This window comes from Lampetra fluviatilis, chromosome 72 (assembly GCF_964198595.1).
Source record: "Lampetra fluviatilis chromosome 72, kcLamFluv1.1, whole genome shotgun sequence".
NCBI classification, from domain to species: domain Eukaryota; kingdom Metazoa; phylum Chordata; class Hyperoartia; order Petromyzontiformes; family Petromyzontidae; genus Lampetra; species Lampetra fluviatilis.
In genome coordinates, this window is record NC_136346.1 from 4,080,354 (window position 1) to 4,087,253 (window position 6,900).

General features: G+C 47.0%; 1 protein-coding gene and 1 pseudogene across 1 annotated transcript in view; both read left to right on the forward strand.

Moving 5' to 3' along the window:
- The window catches only part of LOC144953089 (uncharacterized), a 405,883-nt gene extending 400,483 nt beyond the window's left edge, over positions 1 to 5,400 (forward strand). Inside the window, exon 2 of the mRNA XM_078883604.1 lies at positions 4,833 to 5,400. The gene's annotated coding sequence lies outside the window, so the exon portion shown is untranslated. The remainder of the gene's footprint in view (positions 1 to 4,832) is intronic.
- On the forward strand, positions 5 to 6,664 carry LOC144953104 (zona pellucida sperm-binding protein 3-like; annotated as a pseudogene).
- Positions 6,665 to 6,900: the final 236 nt, after the last annotated feature.

The window sequence follows — 6,900 nt, forward strand, 5'->3', positions numbered from 1 at the left end:
TGCGATGGAGATCACGAGGGCTTTGTTTTCGGTCTTGGGGTTGTTATGTCTTGCCTCTGGTGAGTGGAGTTTGGTCGAAAGATGCTTTTACAAACCTGTTTATTTGTCGGTCAATGCAACTGCCGTGTTTACTAATGTGAGCATCATAATATACCCGTACTAACGATGGGTTTGGTAGTGTGGCGTGGTGGTTAATTTACTGTTCTATATACCTGAACACGAATTTGCGTCCTGGTAATGTTAACATTGGCGACAAGTGTCTAGACCTGGGGCTTTGCCATAATTCAGCCCGTACTGATCTGTATGGTCAAACTGACGACCGCAATGTGCGAGACTTGATCCAGTAGTGGATTACCAAAACGTATTCTTAACCTGTCGTAACGCGTGTAATACATTTATTGAGGTGCTACTGGGTAATTCGAACTCTTGCATTAGCAGCTCCGTGTGGATGATTGACTCGAGGCTCTGATACTTTCTACTGCTTCACTGACCACTTGTGTCACTTTGGGCAACTCTCGCGTCTCGTCCCGTGCGGCACCGCCAGCTGCAGTGGCCACCTCCGCCACGGTGAGTGTGGTGTGTGACGAGGCGACGCTCACGCTGACCGTGAGCAGGGACCTGTTTGGCACGGGTCACCTGGCCCAAGCGAGTGACCTGTCCCTGGGAGTGCCAGCCTGCCCCGTCACTGGGAGCGACGCCCTTGCTGGGACGGTGACCTTCCTCTACGCACTGGAAAGCTGTGGCAGCAGCCTCCAGGTAACTGGCTGCTAATGCTGCTGTAACATAATCTGCGCAATCCAACTGCGTTGTTTTTGCCGAGTATAGATGCAGAAGAATTACAATTCCGCATTCGAGTCAAGCCAGACTTCTTCAATAACAGCGGGGTTTATCGCTTTGAAGTCCCCTTAGTATTTGTAGATCGGTCATTGCATTATTATGTTAAGGTCTGTTCTGGTTGACCAGTCGTACATTATAGCGTTTTTAATCTTCCAAAATACATTTGGAAACTGCATCTGTCATGGTTGGTGTGGGTGTGTTTTTTTATGGTGGACATGAACTAGGTGAATTATATAAACCAAGGAACTGCTGCATTGGGTCTTTCACCAAGGTGTTTGAGCTTTTTTTTTATTCCGCTAGTATTGCAATAAGTAATAAACCCCACGTCTTCCTCCCTTCTTAGATGAGTGCAGAGCTGCTGTCTTACGAGAACTACGTCTACTACCGCCCCACGTCCAACACGGGCATTATCCGCACAAACTACGTCGCCGTGCCGGTCGTTTGCCGCTATCCCAGGCGAGTTCACCAGCAGTCTCTGGTTGACATTTGTTTAATTTAGAAGTCCAGCTAAACTGTTTACAATTCTACCACTGTCTTTAAAAATTACGTGCCGTTTCGTGTGCTTTAGCTTTGCGAGGCCTGAATTGCAATAAAGCCAATGTCAGCGAGTTAATCCACCGATGGAAAGTCTCCCTGTGCTGTCTGTCGTGGGGGTTTTTAGTGTCAACTTTACTGATGGGTTCACATCAAACGCCTGTCGTGGCCTGTCTCGAACATCCAGCCTTGCAAGTGTCTGAAGTAGTGCATGCATTGCATACTGTGTGAACCACGGTCCCCTTAATTATACTCCATTCCCCCAATTCTTCTACTTTCTCTTATTTGGCCCTCGTCGGGTAAAAGTCTTGCAAGTTGCGATCTTAAATATACTCTGAAAATATGATTCTGTATCTCTTTGCTTGTCTATTCGTTGTAAGATGTTAACGACATTGCAATAATAATCTGGGCACTAATTGGTGCAGTTGAGCATCACCCACCTCTGCTCTTTTATAGAGACTGTGCCTGATCTCTTCCTGACTGCAGGAAGGGGAACGTGTCCAGCGATGCCATCAAACCCACATGGATCCCCTTCAGCAGCGCCAAGGTTATGCAGCAGCAGCTGAGCTTCACGCTGAGGCTCATGACCGGTCAGTGGTGATGTGAGGACGTTGATTGCCTATTATGCACATGGCTACTACCAGGATGGCAATTTAGACTATAAACCCTTCAATATGTGTGCTTGGTATTGAAGAATAGGCCAGATATATGCCTGAGGTCCCTAAACTTTATCTGAGGTTAAAAATAGGTTTACCCCTTTTTTTTCTGGCACCACAACTGTGCTGTTTAGATGTTAAAACGCCAAACTGAACTTTTTTTACAAGGAATCGTGTCTACATTAACCACTAATTGTGGTCAGAATGCAAACAAAACAACTGATAATATATGCATTGTCTTTGAAACTGATTGGTCCACACCAGACGGCTTTCTGTCGAGACAAAAGACTGTCTCTGGTTTCCACCAAATGCGTTTCAAAGATATATTATCAGTTTTACTGGTAGGAACGAAGTGAACCAGCCTCCAATAGATTAGTCCGTCCGTCCGTCTGATGTCCGATTAGGTGTAGCAACATCGCCCCCTACTGCAAACACTTGCCAGGACCCCACAAAAACCTTTAGACTCAGTGGGGCTTTCCTGGCTAAACAAGTGTAATAATACATTATGTTTATATTCTTTGGTTATTCGTTCCTACCAGCCCACCCAGCAGGGTCCTGTTTTATTTGCATTCTGACCACAAATGTTGTGGTTAATGCAGATATGATTGATTTGTAAAACGTTTCAGTTTGCTGTTTTAACATCTTAACACCTGTTGCCAGAAAAAAGGGAAACCTATTCTCATTTTGGTACTGGCAAAGGAGGTCCCATGATTTATCTGGTTTTCTTCCACAAGCAGTGGCGTGAGCAAGCACTTTCCTGGCTGCGCTTTTAGTCTGCACTCGGCCTTGGCAATTGTGTTTTGAAGATGTCTAATTGTGTTTTCTTTTATGAAGACGACTGGAGTGGCGCGACCTTCCACCGTATACCAGCTGGGCCAGACTCTGCATATCGAGGCGAGCGTGCAGACACTGAACCACGTTCCACTCCGGATCTTCGTGGTCAGCTGCTTTGCAACCCCGGTTCTGGACAAGAACTCTCCCATCAGCTACCAGATAATTTCTAACGCTGGATGAGATTTTTCTCTTAATCCCACCTAATGCATGTTTATGCTCCTTGTCTTAAAGGTGACATTCCACTGCTTGATTATATAACAGAGCCTGACCTTGGAATGCCGCTGAATCTTGCTCTGATGGTTAAGCCTGACCAGGTGTATGGTTAATGATTTTTATCATGTGGTGTCTGTGTACATTACTGATGAGAGATGTGGTCAATGTGCGTCATTGGTGACTGATTTGGTTTGCGAGTGGGAGGGGCCCCTTAAGAGGTGGGCTTGGCGCACCCTCTGTGCCGTATTATACAGTGGAAGAGGAGTACTACATCTCCTAGAGCTGGCCTTCTGCTGGCCTGCCCTATGTAAAGTCACGTGTCGTACATCTACGGTGCCTGTGCAGGTGTCTGGTGGATGGCAAAGTCTCGTATGATGCTCACCTCACTTCTGGCTTCCTGCTCCGGCAAAGTGACAACGTCCTTCGCTTCTTAATAGATTCCTTCCGCTTCCTTGCGACGTTGACCAACAGTGGCGATCAGGTGATCTACTGTCATGCAGGCCTCTACAGAAACCATCTTTAGCCACGTGGTAGGCAGTGTGGTTGAGTAAGAACCATCTTCCTCTTCTCGGTCCAGGTTTTCGTCTTCTGCCAGCTGAAGGTTGCAGATGTTGCTACATCTCCAACGGCTGTCAATAAAGCTTGCACCTACAGCCCCTCGGCTGCATACAGGTTGGTCTGCTTCCTTGTATTGCTCAGCAATTTGTTTTTCAGTGTCTTCCATCCAATAGCTCGATCCATGCCTTGCATGTTGGCTACATATTATTGCATGCCTGTGTGCTTAACTAATATCCCTGAGACCTGACTTTGGTTTCTAGCTGCAACTGGTATTACAACATTTCCTGTGCAGTCTCACGGGTCTTTTCTTGTTTAGATGTATTCAGGTGATTATTGGTCATAGCCTGCACTTGTCTTGAGTTTAGCAACAAGTGTAGCGGCCTGCAAACGACGTCTGTCATTCGTTTGAGCTCCTTTTGAAAAATCTCAGCCTCGTAGCCAGAGTTCAAATCTCACTCGTGGCTAGTGTCGGCGCATCAACCGAGCCTCGCCTTCGTAGATTTTTTTTTTTTCCTCAAGCTGATCACCAGGGCTGGTGTGTAACAACCTTGGAAGTGGTCCTGGTCACAGACTTTCCCTTCATGCTACAAATACTTTCAGTACTTTCCTATAATGCTCTGACTCTACAGGTCGGGTGCCGTCATACAGTTAAACACAACTACGCCCAGAATTGTATTCCTGGCCACTGCTCCCATCGAGTGGTATTGTCGCCATCGCTGTGGTCGACCGTGGTGCTGGCCAAATGGTACATCGCTGTACGTTGCTTTCCCTGAACGAGTGCTCAATCGGCACTTTGCTCAAATGTGAACGGATACGAGTAAGCATTGCCTGTGTAACTACAGACGACGTTTGTGTGCAATGCAGGTGGGTCTCTGCTGATGGCTCGGACTCGATGTGCAGCTGCTGCGAGTCCACGTGCCCCAGTGGAAGAAGGCGCAGGGATGTGGCAGCAGTGACTGGTGAGTACAACCGTCGTATTCAGCCATTTAGTCTTGTACAGAAAACCCTTGAATATCAAGGCAGTTACGTTCTTGGAAAGTGTCAGAAAAGCCAAACTGCGACATTCACTATGGTAAGCCTTGCCTAAATAATGGTGTTAGGTATGTGGCAATCAGGAATGGAGGCATCGCGATTGAAATAAGTAATGTGCCAACTAAACTAAATAGAAATAATTTCGATTTAAAGCTTTTGTGACTGCAGGTGTAGGGGTGTTAGAGAGAGAGCCCGTTATGCATGGCAGCCTATGGTAAACAAACACAGTAGGCGGGGCTACATGTGTGCACGAGCAGGTGCCCTCTGCGACGTCCGCGCCAGACACCCTGGGGGGTCGATTCGGTCATTATGATCCCCCGGGGCCCCACCCCTCAGGGAGGGGTTGGGTATAAAAGGGGAATGTATCGAAGGGCTCGGGAGTGTTGTGTTAGCTAAGAAGAGAAGACGGAAGACGTCCTAGATAGAGCCCTGGTCTCCCCCTGGCACGCCGTCCTTATCAGGACCGCGCAGGCTCGAGCCAGTGGTGTGGTACCAGAGCCAGAGCCCGTGCTGGTCTGGACTCTGGGTACCGGGCCCGACTGACCAGTGTCGGGCCAAGATAGCCTCCCCTAGCCCATTAGAGGAGGACTCAGAGGCAGGCTAGGGTTAGCCTAGAGGTGTGTCCTCAGATAGACGGGTGAGGGGGCCGATACCCCCTCAGTGTGTATGTCACAACGTGTGGTGTTAAATAAACAAGTGTGCCTCCAACTCCGGTGTGAACGAGTCATAAGCGTTACTACACAGGGATTCATATTCTTGGTTTTTTCGGTAAAGTCACGTAGAAGGAAAATACAAAAATTATCATGACGTTTGGATTGCAACACAAGCAATCATCATCAGGTGTGTGTGGGCTTAAGCCTGGGCATTCGCTGCATTACAAATGTGGTCCTCTCACTCAGGACCGTCGTATGCGGTGGAAGATGTGATGCTGGGCCCCATCGTGATTGCCAAGCCCTTCTCAGATGGTGCTGAGCCAAGCAGCCCTGCAAAACAGCAGCAGCCACGGGTTTCTACATCTGCATCCAAAGGTAAAGCTACCAGATTCTTTCATGGCACATTTTTTCCAGTCTCGGTTAAAAGCTATTTGTCATACTTTGATACTGGCAAAAAGGTCCCATGATGTATCTGCTCGCCCAGGGATATAAATGCTCTGATGCATGGATTGTCGTTGTACTGTTTGCCTTTTGGCGTTTTCTGGTTTGACTCGGACTAGCCCATAAAGAAGGTTGTCTGGTGTAGACCAATCCGTTTCAAAAATGATACCTATATAAAAGAAGCATGTTCACCAAAAGTACGTGCGGTTAATGCAGACCTAATTTAAAACCAGGACATCCATGAGGCAATGACGCTTTAAGGTTGACCTCTCATGAATTGGCAGTCTGTAATACTTAATCTCTATACGGAACTTTTTGCAGTTTGGGGAGGAAGCAATTTGTTTATGGAAGTCTGGTTTCTTACTCCTTTTGAAAGGGCCTATGACATCCAACTACAACCCCCTTCCCCAGTAACAAGTTGAAAAGGTACAAAACACGGATATTACAGCAGTGCCCTAAAAGGTATGACCAACAAATATTGCCATGATCCTTTTTAAATGTGCTTTGGTCGTCAGATGTAAATATGTTTAACATACCTAATGATATTTGTGATTTATTTTTAATAACATAACATGTGTGACGTGCTGAACTAAAGCCATCCACCAGTGTTAAATGGCAAACCTTGGTGAGTGACAAATTTGAACAGTACGTCTTTCACAACTTGACCAAATACTTGGATAGGTCAAATGCCCCCACAACTTCCAGCATGTGGAAACCCTAGCTTTATGGCTCCGCAGTTACTCACCAGCCCTTTCTCTCAATTGTTGTTTTACAGGTGCTGCTCCCGTCCTTGGTCTGGCAGTGGCTGCGCTGGTGATGGCTGTCGCAGCAAGCGCCACGGTGGCTTTGTTTGTTTCGAAGAGGCGTCACACGACTCCTTCAAAGGGATTGGAAACGAGCTTCTGATCTTCAGTTGCTTTGCTTAAGTTGTGATAAATAAAACTCTGGTGCATTACTACTTGTCTTGTGGGGTCGTTGCTTGGCGTTTCGAGCACTTTGTGTAACTACACCATAGCCCAGTTCATGAGGGTGAGCATGGAAACAATTGTGGTCTCCAATTCATGCGTGCCAGGACTAGTAGGATGTACCTAATAATGGCAAATGGGTTTTTTAAACCTTCCCAATTGTCCAAGCTGGCAGTC